This window comes from Triticum urartu, chromosome 2 (genome assembly GCF_003073215.2).
Source record: "Triticum urartu cultivar G1812 chromosome 2, Tu2.1, whole genome shotgun sequence".
In the NCBI taxonomy this organism is placed as follows: Eukaryota; Viridiplantae; Streptophyta; class Magnoliopsida; order Poales; family Poaceae; genus Triticum; species Triticum urartu.
The window spans coordinates 35,346,197-35,359,428 of NC_053023.1; the positions used below are offsets into that span (position 1 = coordinate 35,346,197).

Sequence of the window (13,232 nt, forward strand, 5' to 3'; positions counted from 1 at the left end):
CAATCTAGAACCGGGACTGATGGGCCTCCACGTGGGCAGTGCGCAGAGCCCAGGCAGGAGACCCTTTGATCCCGGTTGGTGGCACCAACCGGGACCAATAGGCATCCACGCGTCAGCATTTCTGTGGCTGGGGTTTTTGTTATTGTGTTAGGTAGCTATAATTAATAGAGAGAAGTGTCCTCTCTTATGTCCGTGCTTGGTCGACGCTACGTACTATACATACGTATAGAGAGGACTAGACACGCTAGCTAGCTAGTAAGCAAACGAAGGAAACAGAAGATCGTCATGAACATATATGCATACAGAGAGAAGTGATACCGACCACCTCTCCTTCTCCGAGAGATTGGTCGAACAACAAGTTCTCGTATATCTATCCGACACTACCGGCTACATATATACAATAATTATCTCTTACAAATATAATCATACGGACTCATGGTTCACATAGTATTCTCCGTCTTCAGTGATCACGTGGTCAAGAAAGAATGCCGCCAATTCCTCTTGAATTGCTCGCATGCGAGCTGGTGCTAGGAGTTCATCCCGCTTCCGAAACATCTAATTTGAAGAAGGGGGTCAATACATATATATATATGAATGAATGAAACTCAACACGGATGATGGTAATAAAATAAAATTGTGAATGTTGTTATTTACGTACTTCATATTGTTCGTTAGAGTACCCGCCCCGCTCACAGGTTGTGTGGCGGATGGACTCGCAGACATAGTATCCACAGAAATCATTCCCTTGTTCCTGCCACAACCACTTTACAAGAAATAGAGGTCAATCAAACTGATAAGCAAGAATGCTAAATGGTATTGATGAAACTAGCGCTTGAATCACTAGCTAGGAGATGCGCGGAACATGCTACTATAGTACTTACTTTCGAGTGTCTAAATTCCAGCTCCTTCGGCAGTCCCGGAACTTTTCTGGTGAATTTTCTCCAAACCCTGCCGGACTCGGTTCGGTCACCGGAGCCGTCATCACGGTCTCCTTCTTGCACCGGCATTGGGTCACCGGAGCCGTCCTCATGTTCTTCTTCTTGCACCGGCATTAGGTCATCGTAGCCAGCTTGTTCACCCTCTCCTTCCAGACCATCGGTGTCGTTGAGAAACAACGAGACGGCATCAGTTCCTTCTGCGATTATGTCCCTCAACAACGCTTCTTTTGCTTCGTCTCGGGCGGTGTCCATAGTTTCTACAAATATTTACAACATGGCAATTATTATTCAAACATGACAGATGGATATATTAGTGCCAAACGTAGAACTAGCTACCTAATCATAGCAAGCTATCGGGAGGGGGTATATATCGACAACGACGACACTACATCTATGTCCCTCGACGACCCTCGTTCCCGATAAAAAAAAGAGGAAGAAGAAGAAAAAAAAAGAGGATAAGAAAGAATAGAGGAGAAGAAAGTTCTTCTCCTCTATTCTTTCTTATCCTCTTTTTTTTTCTTCTTCCTCTTCTTTTTTTATCCTTTTCTTCCTCTCATGTTCGAGAGGATCGCCGAGGGGTCGGGAGGTTGCGTAGTGTCAAAGGATTCAACAAAACCATGTCTTCATCATTAGGCGAAAGTAACATGTGCATGATGGTATGAAGCTCTTCAAAGTTGTTCTGGAACGGAGTCCCAGATAGGATAATTCGCTTTTTGGTACAAAGTTCAGCAAGAGCCTTCCGAATATCGCTATTTGGAAGGCCTTTGCTGAATTCGTACCAAAAGGCGGATTATTCTATCCGGGACTCCATTCCAGAACAACTTTGCAGAACTTCGTACCAACATGCCCTGGTTACTTCCGGCTAATGATGAAGGCATGGATTTCTTCAATACTTTGACACTAGGAAACCTCTCTCGACCCCTCGGCGATCCTCGACCCCTGGAACCCTCGACCCCTAGACGACCCTGCTGGAACCCTCGACCCTCGACCCTATAGAACCCTCGAACCCTCGACCCTGAAACCCTCGACCCTTGACCCCTTAACGACCCTCGACCCTCTACCCTAGTTCCCGACCCTCGACCCCTCGGCGATCCTCGACACCCTCGTTCCCGATAAAAATTAAGAAGAAGAAGAAGAAGAAGAAGAAGAAGAAAATAGAGGAGAAGAAGAAAGGAATAGCTAGAGGAGAAGATCGAAGAAAAAAAAGAAGAAAAAAAAGAGGAGAAGAAGAAAGGAATAGTGGAGAAGAAGAGAAAATAGAATATTCTATTTTCTCTTCTTCTCCACTATTCCTTTCTTCTTCTCCTCTTCTTTTTCTTCTTTTTTTTTCTTCTTATTTATTTCTCCTCTTCTTTTCCTCTCCTCTTCTTCTTTCTTTCCTCTTCTTATTTTCTTCTTTCCTATCCTTCTTTTTCTAAAATTGTAGCTTTTGCATATATCAAACTTTTCTAAAATTGCAACTTTCTATATAAAACTTTCCTATCGGGAGGGGGAGAAGATCGAAGAAAAAAAAGAAGAAAAAAAAGAGGAGAAGAAGAAAGGAGTAGAGGAGAAGAAGAAAAAATAGAAAAAAAATTCTATTTTTTCTTCTTCTCCTCTATTCCTTTCTTCTTCTCCTCTTCCTTTTCTTCCTCTCCTCTTCTTCTCCTTTTTCCTCTTCTTATTTTCCTTTTTCCTCTCCTAAATATATAAAACTTTTCTAAAAATGAAAGTAACCTAAAATGTACTAAATCAGAGAACATATATAGATAATCCTTTTCTAAATATTTAAACCTAACTTTTGCATATATGAACATATATACACAGAGAACATAAAAACATATATACATTTTTATAAAAAAGAAAAATACAAAATACAAACATATATATGAAAAAAATCTGAAAAGAAGCAATATACACAATACATATATGCATAATATACACAAAGAGGCAATATACACAAGCATATATAATATATAAAAAAATAGGGGAGGGGCGCCGGCCGGACCAACGGGCAAGGCGACGGCGACGATGACGGGCGGGCCGCGGCGACGGTGACTGGCGGGGCGGGGCGACGGAGACGGGCGGGGCGACGACGACGGGCGGGGCAGGGGCGACGGCGACGGGCGGGGCAGGGGCGACGGCGCGGGGGAGGCCGGCGACGCGGCGCGGGGCGACGGGGAGGGGGCCGGAGATGGCGCACGTAGCGACGAGGAGGAGGCCGGCGACGGCGCAAGCAGCGACGGGGACAAGGCCTGCGGCGGCGCGGGGCGACGGCGACGGGGAGCGGGCGACGACGGGCTCGATCGGGGCGGCGACGACGACGACGAACGGCCTAGGGGCGTCGGGGGCGAATGGGAGCGATTGGCGAAATTTTCACAAGTGCTACCTTATATACCCAGAGCAATGGTCCCGGTTCGTGGCACGAACCGTGACCAATGCCCCCCTTTGGTCCCGGTTGGTGCCACGAACCGGGACCAAAGGCCAATTTTCAGCAGCCTAAAGGGCGGGAAGCGGCGGCCTTTGATCCCGGTTGGTGGCACCAACCGGGACCAATGGCCTTGTGCTGCCCCGCGCCCAAAAGTTTAGTCCCACATCGCTAGCTGAAGGGCGCCGGCACTTGTTTATAAGCGCTGGTGTGCCTCCCCATTCGAGCTCCTCTCTAATGCAGGATTTCAGGCCTAAACTTGCTACTGCCTGTGGGCCTATTGGGCCTTCTGCGGGCCTGAATCCTGGCCCATGTAGGGTTTCTAGTCGTATTCAGGCCGTGGAGGCCCAGTAGGTGGCATTTTTTTTTGGTTTTTTCTTTTTTATTTCTACATTTTTTTGGTTTTTTATTTTTTTATTTCTACTTAAAACTAAATACTTACAGTTTTTTAGTGATTTCTTTTTGCTTTTAGGTCACAAAAATTATAAACTTTCTGTTAGTGCCATTAGTTTTAAATTTTGAATAGTTTAAATTTGAATTTTTAAAAATTTGTGTGAATCACTAGTTTATGAATAACTTTACTATAAAAATAGAATTTTTTTCTATTTATTTTTTATTTATACTTACAACTAAATACTTATAGTTTTTTAGTGATTTCTTTTTGATTTTAGGTCACAAACATTATAAACTTTCTGTTAGTGCCATTAGTTTTAAAATTTTGAATAGTTTAAATTTGTATTTTTTAAAATTTGTGTGAATCACTAGTTTATGGATAACTTTACTATAAAAATAGAATTTTTTTTCTTTTTTGCTATTTATTTTTTATTTATACTTACAATTAAATACTTATAGTTTGATTTTAGGTCACAAAAATTATATTCTTTTTGCTATTGAAGAATATTATAGTTTTATTTTAGTTGATCATAACATAATATTTTAATTGATTGTTTTTATTTTCATAAAAGTTTTGTAGTTCATTCTGTTTGCTATTAATTCATTCTTTGAGCTAAATGACTCTGAAATTGGAAAGCATTTAAAAATGAACTCTGAAAAGGTTGAAAGTTGGCATGGTATCATCATTTCACCCACATAGCATGTTCCAAAAAGTAGAGAGGGTTACGACAAAAACTTGATGCACTTCGTGTACAAAATGGACAATCACTTTCGAAGTATCAAAGTTTCGGACAATAACTGCGCCACATCATTGGCTAGGACGAATGGTTCGTCTGTGTACCCAAGATTGTTTAGATCCACTGTTGTCATACCGTACTGTGGGTCTACCTGTACCCCGCCTCCTGACATATTGATCCATTTTCCTCAACACATAAAACCTTGAACCATAAGACATGAAAGCATTTCAAATGAACTCTGAAAAAGTTGAAAGTTGGGATGGTATCATAATTTCACCCACATAGCATGTGCATGTACAAAACGGACAATGGTAGCATGTTCGTCTGTTACAAATTTGGCATGGTATCATCATAATAGTTGCGGGAGAAAGTCTTCACTTTTTCTTCGCTTGTGTCATTTGCTTATTGCGCCGTAACCATGGATAATCTTCATTGTTTATCAGGATGCTTGGGTCAGCCTTGACATTGAAGGGAGGAATTTCATGAAACTTTTCATAATCTTCAGACATGTCTGTCTTGCCGTCCACTCCCAGGATGTCCCTTTTTCCTGAAAGAACTATGTGGCGCTTTGGCTCATCGTATGATGTATTCGCTTCCTTATCTTTTCTTTTTCTCGGTTTGGTAGACATGTCCTTCACATAGATAACCTATGCCACATCATTGGCTAGGATGAACGGTTCGTCAGTGTACCCAAGATTTTTTAGATCCACTGTTGTCATTCCGTACTGTGGGTCTACCTGTACCCCGCCGCCTAACAGATTGACCCATTTGCACTTAAACAAAGGGACCTTAAAATCAGGTCCGTAGTCAAGTTCCCATATGTCCACTATGTAACCATAATATGTGTCCTTTCCGCTCTCGGTTGCTGCATCAAAGCGGACACCGCTGTTTTGGTTGGTGCTCTTTTGATCTTGGGCGATCGTGTAAAATGTATTCCCATTTATCTCGTATCCTTTGTAAGTCAATACAGTCAAAGATGGTCCCCTTGACAACAAGTACAACTCATCACAAACAGTGTTGTCACCTCTGAGACGTGTTTCCAACCAACTGCTGAAAGTCCTGATGTGTTCACATGTAATCCAGTCGTCGCACTGCTCCGGGTGTTTGGAGCGCAGACTGTTCTTGTGTTCATCGACATACGGGGTCACCAAGGTAGAGTTCTGTAGAACTGTGTAGTGTGCTTGAGACCAAGAATATCCGTCCCTGCATATTATTGAGTCTCTTCCAAGAGTGCCTTTTCCAGTCAGTCTCCCCTCATACCGCGATTTAGGGAGACCTATCTTGTTAAGGCCAGGAATGAAGTCAACACAAAACCCGATAACATCCTCTGTTTGATGGCCCATGGAGATGCTTCCTTCTGGCCTAGCGCGGTTATGGACATATTTCTTTAGGACTCCCATGAACCTCTCAAAGGGGAACATATTGTGTAGAAATACGGGCCCCAGGATGACAATCTCGTCGACTAGATGAACTAGGACATGCGTCATGATATTGAAGAAGGATGGTGGGAACACCAGCTCGAAACTGACAAGACATTGCGCCACATCACTCCTTAGCCTTGGTACGATTTCTGGATCGATCACCTTCTGAGAGATTGCATTGAGGAATGCACATAGTTTCACAATGGCTAATCGGACGTTTTCCGGTAGAAGCCCCCTCAATGCAACCGGAAGCAGTTGTGTCATAATCACGTGGCAGTCATGAGACTTTAGGTTCTGAAACTTTTTCTCTGGCATATTTATTATTCCCTTTATATTCGACGAGAAGCCAGTCGTGACCTTCATACTGAGCAGGCATTCAAAGAAGATTTCTTTCTCTTCTTTCGTAAGAGCGTAGCTGGCAGGACCTTTATACTGCTTCGGAGGCATTCCGTCTTTTTCGTGCAAACGTTGCAGGTCCTCCCGTGCCTCGGGTGTATCTTTTGTCTTCCCATACACGCCCAAGAAGCCTAGCAGGTTCACGCAAAGGTTCTTCGTCACATGCATCACGTCGATTGAGGAGCGGACCTCTAGGTCTTTCCAGTAGGGTAGGTCCCAAAATATAGATTTCTTATTCCACATGGGTGCGTGTCCCTCAGCGTCATTCGGAACAGCTAGTCCACCGGGACCCTTTCCAAAGATTACGTAGTGTAAATCATTGACCATAGCAAGCACGTGATCACCGGTGCGCATGGCGGGCTTCTTCCGGTGATCTGCCTCGCCTTTGAAATGCTTGCCTTTCTTTCGACATTGATGGTTGGTCGGAAGAAATTGACGATGGCCCAGGTACACATTCTTCCTGCATTTGTCCAAGTATATACTTTCAGTGTCATATAAACAGTGCGTGCATGCGTGGTATCCTTTGTTTGTCTGTCCTGAAAGGTTACTGAGAGTGGGCCAATCGTTGATGGTCACGAACAGCAACGCCTTAAGGTTAAATTCCTCCTGTCTGTGCTCATCCCACGTACGTACACCGTTTCCATTCCAAAGCTGTAAAAGTTCTTCAACTAATGGCCTTAGGTACACATCAATGTCGTTGCCGGGTTGCTTAGGGCCTTGGATGAGAACTGGCATCATAATGAACTTCCGCTTCATGCACATCCAAGGAGGAAGGTTATACATACATAGAGTCACGGGCCAAGTGCTGTGATTGCTGCTCTGCTCCCCAAAAGGATTAATGCCATCCGCGCTTAAAGCAAACCATACATTCCTTGGGTCCTTTGCAAACTCATCCCAGTACTTTCTCTCAATTTTTCTCCACTGCGACCCGTCAGCGGGTGCTCTCAACTTCCCATCTTTTTTTCGGTTCTCACTGTGCCATCACATCAACTTGGCATGCTCTTCGTTTTTGAACAGACGTTTCAACCGTGGTATTATAGGAGCATACCACGTCACCTTCGCAGGAACCCTCTTCCTGAGGGGCTCGTCGTCAACATCACCAAGGTCATCTCGTCTGATCTTATACCGCAATGCACCGCATACCGGGCATGCATTCAGATCCTTGTATGCACCGCGGTAGAGGATGCAGTCATTAGGGCATGCATGTATCTTCTCCACCTCCAATCCTAGAGGGCATACGACCTTCTTTGCTGCGTATGTACTGTCGGGCAATTCGTTATCCTTTGGAAGCTTCTTCTTCAATATTTTCAGTAGCTTCTCAAATCCTTTGTCAGTCACAGCATTCTCTGCCTTCCACTGCAGCAATTCCAGTACGGTACCGAGCTTTGTGTTGCCATCTTCGCAATTGGGGTATAACCCTTTTTTGTGATCCTCTAACATGCGATCGAACTTCAGCTTCTCCTTTTGACTAATGCATTGCGTCCTTGCATCGACAATGACCCGGCGAAGATCATCATCATCGGGCACATCGTCTGGTTCCTCTTGATCTTCAGCAGCTTCACCCGTGGCAGCATCATTGGGCACATCGCCTGGTTCCTCTTGATCTTCACCAGCTCCCCCCGTTGCAGCATCACCGTATTCAGGGGGCACATAGTTGTCATCGTACTCTTCTTCTTCGCCGTCTTCCATCATAACCCCTATTTCTCCGTGCCTCGTCCAAACATTATAGTGTGGCGTGAAACCCTTGTAAAGCACGTGGGAGTGAAGGATTTTCCGGTTAGAGTAAGACCTCGTATTCCCACATTCAGTGCATGGACAACACATAAAACCATTCTGCTTGTTTGCCTCAGCCGCATCGAGAAACTCATGCACGCCCTTAATGTACTCGCGGGTGTGTCTGTCACCGTACATCCATTGCCGGTTCATCTGCGTGCATTATATATAATTAAGTGTCCAAATTAATAGAAGTTCATCATCACATTAAAACCAAAGTGCATACATAGTTCTCATCTAACAACATATAGCTCTCCAGAGCATCTAATTAATTAAACCATACATTGAAACTATGTAAAACATTTCAATGCGAAAACAAATGCGATCATAATCGCAACCAAGGTAACAATTGATCCAACAGCATAATGATACCAAGCCTCGGTATGAATGGCATATTTTCTAATCTTTCTAATCTACAAGCGCATTGCATCCATCTTGATCTTGTGATCATCGACGACATCCGCAACATGCAACTCCAATATCATCTTCTCCTCCTCAATTTTTTTTATTTTTTCCTTCAACAAATTGTTTTCTTCTTCAACTAAATTTAACCTCTCGACAATAGGGTCGGTTGGCATTTCCGATTCACATACATCCTAGATAAATAAAATCTATGTCACGTTGGTCGGCATAATTTTCATAAACAATAAATGAACCAATAGTTATAAAGATAATATACATACCACATCCGAATCATAGACAGGACGAGGGCCGACGGGGGCGGATACCAAAACCATCGCACTATATAAGATGCAATAATAAATGTAAGAAAATGATACAAGTATCTATCTAAACATACAAGTAAGAATATTTTTCCTTTCAAAAAGAAGCACTACAAGAATCCTGTTAATACATGACGGTATAAGTCCGTCATGGACTAGCGTTAAACCGTCAAGGAAGGACACGCGTGATGGATTTGAAATCCGTCATGTATATCGCGTCATAATTTGACCACAATGCCATCCTTGACGGATATGTGACGTCATGGATTCATGACAGTTTTTTGACCGTCATGCATGGCACTTAACTGACATGCTCATAACGGCGTTAACTGTCTTCCATGTCATCATTTGACATGGATCTGACGTGGCAGCCCATACGAACTAAGCCAGCCCAATTATAATTTCGGCCCATTATTTTTCATTACCTACCACCATGTAGTAGTCGGCCCAATTGGAACTTCAGCCCATTAAATGTCAAATCAGTCCAAGGCCAACTAATTTTAGCCCTCTAGATTAGCCCATGTCGCATTTCTCTTGGTCCATGATTTTTTTAATTTAAGCCAATATTTTTTATAGAAAATACATGCTATGTAATTAAATAAAAGGAAATCACCAGAAAAATAACAATTTATGCAAAAGGAAAAAAGACCACAAAAACGCAAAATTACACACATGTCGAGACGATACCATGTGCTGGAGCAAAAACACAAGAAACTTCAATCTACAAACAAGTGCCAAACAAGTGCCAAACAAGTGCTAGAGAACACCCTATGCTACTTTGCAGCCACTGCCTCCCAACGCTCAACAGACAGCAACCAGGGGTCATTCCCATGCCTTCCCGGACACAGATCCAGCCATCCCCGCCGACATCAGTGAAGGAAGTCACCATATCACCTCAACCTATGCTCCCAAGGACCGGCGCGACGTTGCCTGCACATAGAAAAATTGTAAGGCTAACTCAAAAGTATGGGTTTAAGCATGGGTTTTCGTACATACACAAAACTGTACCAAAGGTAAAGTGAACCATGCATGTTAGCTTCAAATAATGGTATTTTTACTGTGACGACAATGCAGCACAAGCTAGCAACCAACAATGTTTTCAGGATAACATAACATCATGTTTGAAATATCAAACATCAAAAGAAACAAAAGCACAGAAATTGATGATAAAGGTCCTGGTACATATATTCTTTCCCTTTCTTAATTTCACAACACACATACAGTCGCAATAAAGAGCAAATCAGTTCCATGGTTTGGTTCTACATATAGGTTAGTAAAAAAGGGCTAGTCAATGCAAAAGGGTCCAATCAGTTAGCTAGTCATTCATAAAGTACAATCATGTGAAAAAAGAAAAAGAAGAATAACAAGCGGCCTGGCAATGATGGATATAGTATTATGAGATCTGTGATGTTCATGAAAATAACAGAAAATGATAAAATTGGACCTGATTAAGACCATAGTGAAATCCAATGATGGACAGAAAGAAAATCAATCCTAATATAGCGAGTTCCCTATTGAGTTGAGATGATTACATAGAAACAAATCATGTGACCACCAGCCAGATCAAACATTTATGGATAGGGAGAAAGTGGCAGCTTTCGTGCCGCTACTGTACCTTGGATGCGCAGCATTGGATGGGGATCACGAGCACACAGCCGCACCTGTACCCAGTTCCATGGGACCTTGAGAACATGTACCGATTGTTGGCCGCCATCCTCCCTGCGGTTTGGCCTCAAGAGATTTCTTCCACCTCTTTAGAAACCAAAAAATGAAATGCAAGATCAGATCACAATTGTACGGATGGAAAAAAATAGTCAATGTAACCTGTTTGCCAAGTTGAAGGAAAATATAAGAATAAATTGCAATATTTATTTTTCACCAAAAAAATAACAAGAAAAGATATCTAGTCAGTCCAATTTACCAAAATCTGGACAGTAACATTCTGAGTATTTAAGTGAAGATGTAGTAGGCAATCAAATGAATATATGGTGAAGGTGGATAAAATGAGGCAATCAACGACTTAGGCATGGGGTCCCATTCGTCGATGGAGAGCATCTGCTGCTCCAAATCAAACAAACAAACAAATATGTTTAGCCCACCAAGAACGGGAGCACTAACCAAACAGCCCCTATCCAGCAGCAATTTTAGGCAGTGACAGGTCAGCTAGATGAGTTAAAAGGTGAGAAATATGAATATTTTGTGTAAGGTAAACATAAAAAACTTTTTTGGTAGGACTAAAGAGCTCTTGAATGTTCTGAAGCGCAAAGAATTAGCTATACTACCCAGTAGGACTAGCGTCCGGCAAGCATTGACATGACACGTATGTCATTAACAAAATGATAAGAGTGTCAGGATCATGACGCTTTTACTGAAGTGGAATGTTTGTTCTTTCTGCTTTGTGGCTATTCTAAATAACCCCCTTCAAAACATGAAGAAGAATAAAAAGCTAGTAAGGAGAAAATGCAGCAAACCAAGATGGCTTGGTCAAATGCTTCAACTAAAATCTAGCTGGGCTGGAATTTAAATGCAGTATGTACACATTGCTTGCACATGTCAAATGAGCGATGAATGGATTATTTTTGCAGCACAGAAAGCAAACACTCTATTCATAACAGAAGAAATTCTGGATTTACACAAGTAATGGTTAAAGGTTGAAAGTTCAGTGGCACGGCTAATATAACAGTAAAAAAAGACGCCAATTGTGGAATCAAATTGGCAGCAAGATTTTTTCATACTTGGGCATGGAGAGCTCTATATAAATTTAACCAAGAAAATGGATCAATTTGACCTAAGCAGGACCAACCCGAAACCATGGTAATAAAACTTGAAGCTAGCTCGGTTGATAAATTTGTTACGGCTAAAACAAAATAGAAGCAAGGCCTGCACCATCCATCTCTCTCTCTCTGAAACCAACCACCCATGCATGTACAAAGTAAACTGGAACCAAGTCCAAGCTACTCCATGGATAGGATAGGATCAGATTGGACCAAAGAAAACTAGTTTGCTAGCTAGGCAGGAGCGGTGGCGGAGCGTGACAAAAAATCAAGAGGGGGGCAAATTTTAGAATAATAGCAAAATATACATGAAACATGGCAGCTCGGCTCATCGACAGTCGGTGGCGTGCAACAGTGTGCGACGCTGGCTCGGCGGTTGTGCGGCAGTTAGCAGTCCAAACAAAAATTGGAAAAACAAGATTGAGGAATTGCATGGACTACTTAGTAATCAAATTATCACAGATGAAAAGCATGGAGGCAAGCCGTGGAGACTTTTGACCGACAGAGCTTCACGTACCGGAAGTACGCGCATACAAAATCAATCAAGCTAGCTATGCACCTATGTGATGCGGCACACTAGAACGCTTAGTATTCATGGTTCAAAGAAAATTGCACTTTTGGAAGGGGGGCCATGTCCCAGGCTCCGCGAGTGGGCAGGGGGGAGGTAAACTAAAATGCTGCAAAGAGGAAGGAAGGGTCTTCATCTTACCACCACGGTGGTGCAGGGGCGCCGGATATGGCTGGCCGTGGCGGATCTGAAGAAACAGTGGGAGAAGGGAGGCCTTACTTGCTCCATTGCGGCGTCCCTGCATCTATTGAGCTGCAGCTGTGTGGCGAAGGAAATCAGGGAAGGAGATCAAATCAAATCGAATTGAAAAGATGGGCAAGGGCTGACCTTGAAGCGCAACCATGTGTGTGCTCACTCAGCTCTCATAGCCTCCATCCATGGATGGTCGATCTGGAAGGGGAGGAAGCAGCCTCCCACGTTGACATCCATAATGGGATCCTTGACGAAGCCCTCTTCTCAGTCATGGGAGAAAGATGGATAGAGAGGGAGAGGACGCCGGTTGTTGCCGTGGTGGATCTGACCGCCGCCCGACCCGCAATAACGGCACCGGCGTCGCGTGCACTAGGTTCGCCTTCAGGGTCGTCCCCGCCTCCGGGAACGAGGCTATCGCCGCAGCGGTTGCGGGATCTTCCCCTAGAAGATGGCCATGGATGGGGAGGTGGCGGCGGCCATGGATGGGGAGGTGGCGGCGGCCATGGATGGGGAGGGTTGGGGATCTGGAAACAGTGAGACCTGGGGAGTCGGGGCTGACAAAGGAGATGGAAGAAGCCGATCGAGATCTACAGAGGAGTCGGGAAGGATGGAGTTGATTGCTTGTCGTTGGATCACAGAAGAGGAGATGGTCTGGATTTGCGATCCGTGGGACGGCTAGCTCAACCAATCACAACACGAGTTTTCCCTCACGCTGGATTGCCACATCAGCGCCATCCATCCATGACGATCCTAATGGTATATAAGAACAAAAAATATAGGCTTCGTGAGTCGACTCGTGACGGTTTTCGTGACGGCCCCTCTTTATTTGTCATAATGGGGCTACCGGGTTGGGGGGCCATCCTCATGTTGCGTATATGTGACGGATTTTGCGACGAACCTGATAAACCGTC

The 13,232-nt window shown here is 43.7% G+C and overlaps 1 long non-coding RNA gene across 2 annotated transcripts; it reads right to left on the reverse strand.

Moving 5' to 3' along the window:
* Positions 1-9,335: 9,335 nt before the first annotated feature.
* Positions 9,336-12,937, reverse strand: LOC125540893. 2 transcript variants are annotated; one of them, XR_007297403.1, is made up of 4 exons: positions 12,457-12,937; positions 12,271-12,387; positions 10,403-10,539; positions 9,336-9,717 (listed from the first exon to the last, which is right to left on the reverse strand). It is a non-coding gene; the product is annotated as an uncharacterized LOC125540893 (long non-coding RNA). The 2 variants fall into 2 exon arrangements; XR_007297402.1 differs by having other exon boundaries at positions 9,337-9,717; positions 12,271-12,934.
* Between the last annotated feature and the right edge of the window lie 295 nt (positions 12,938-13,232).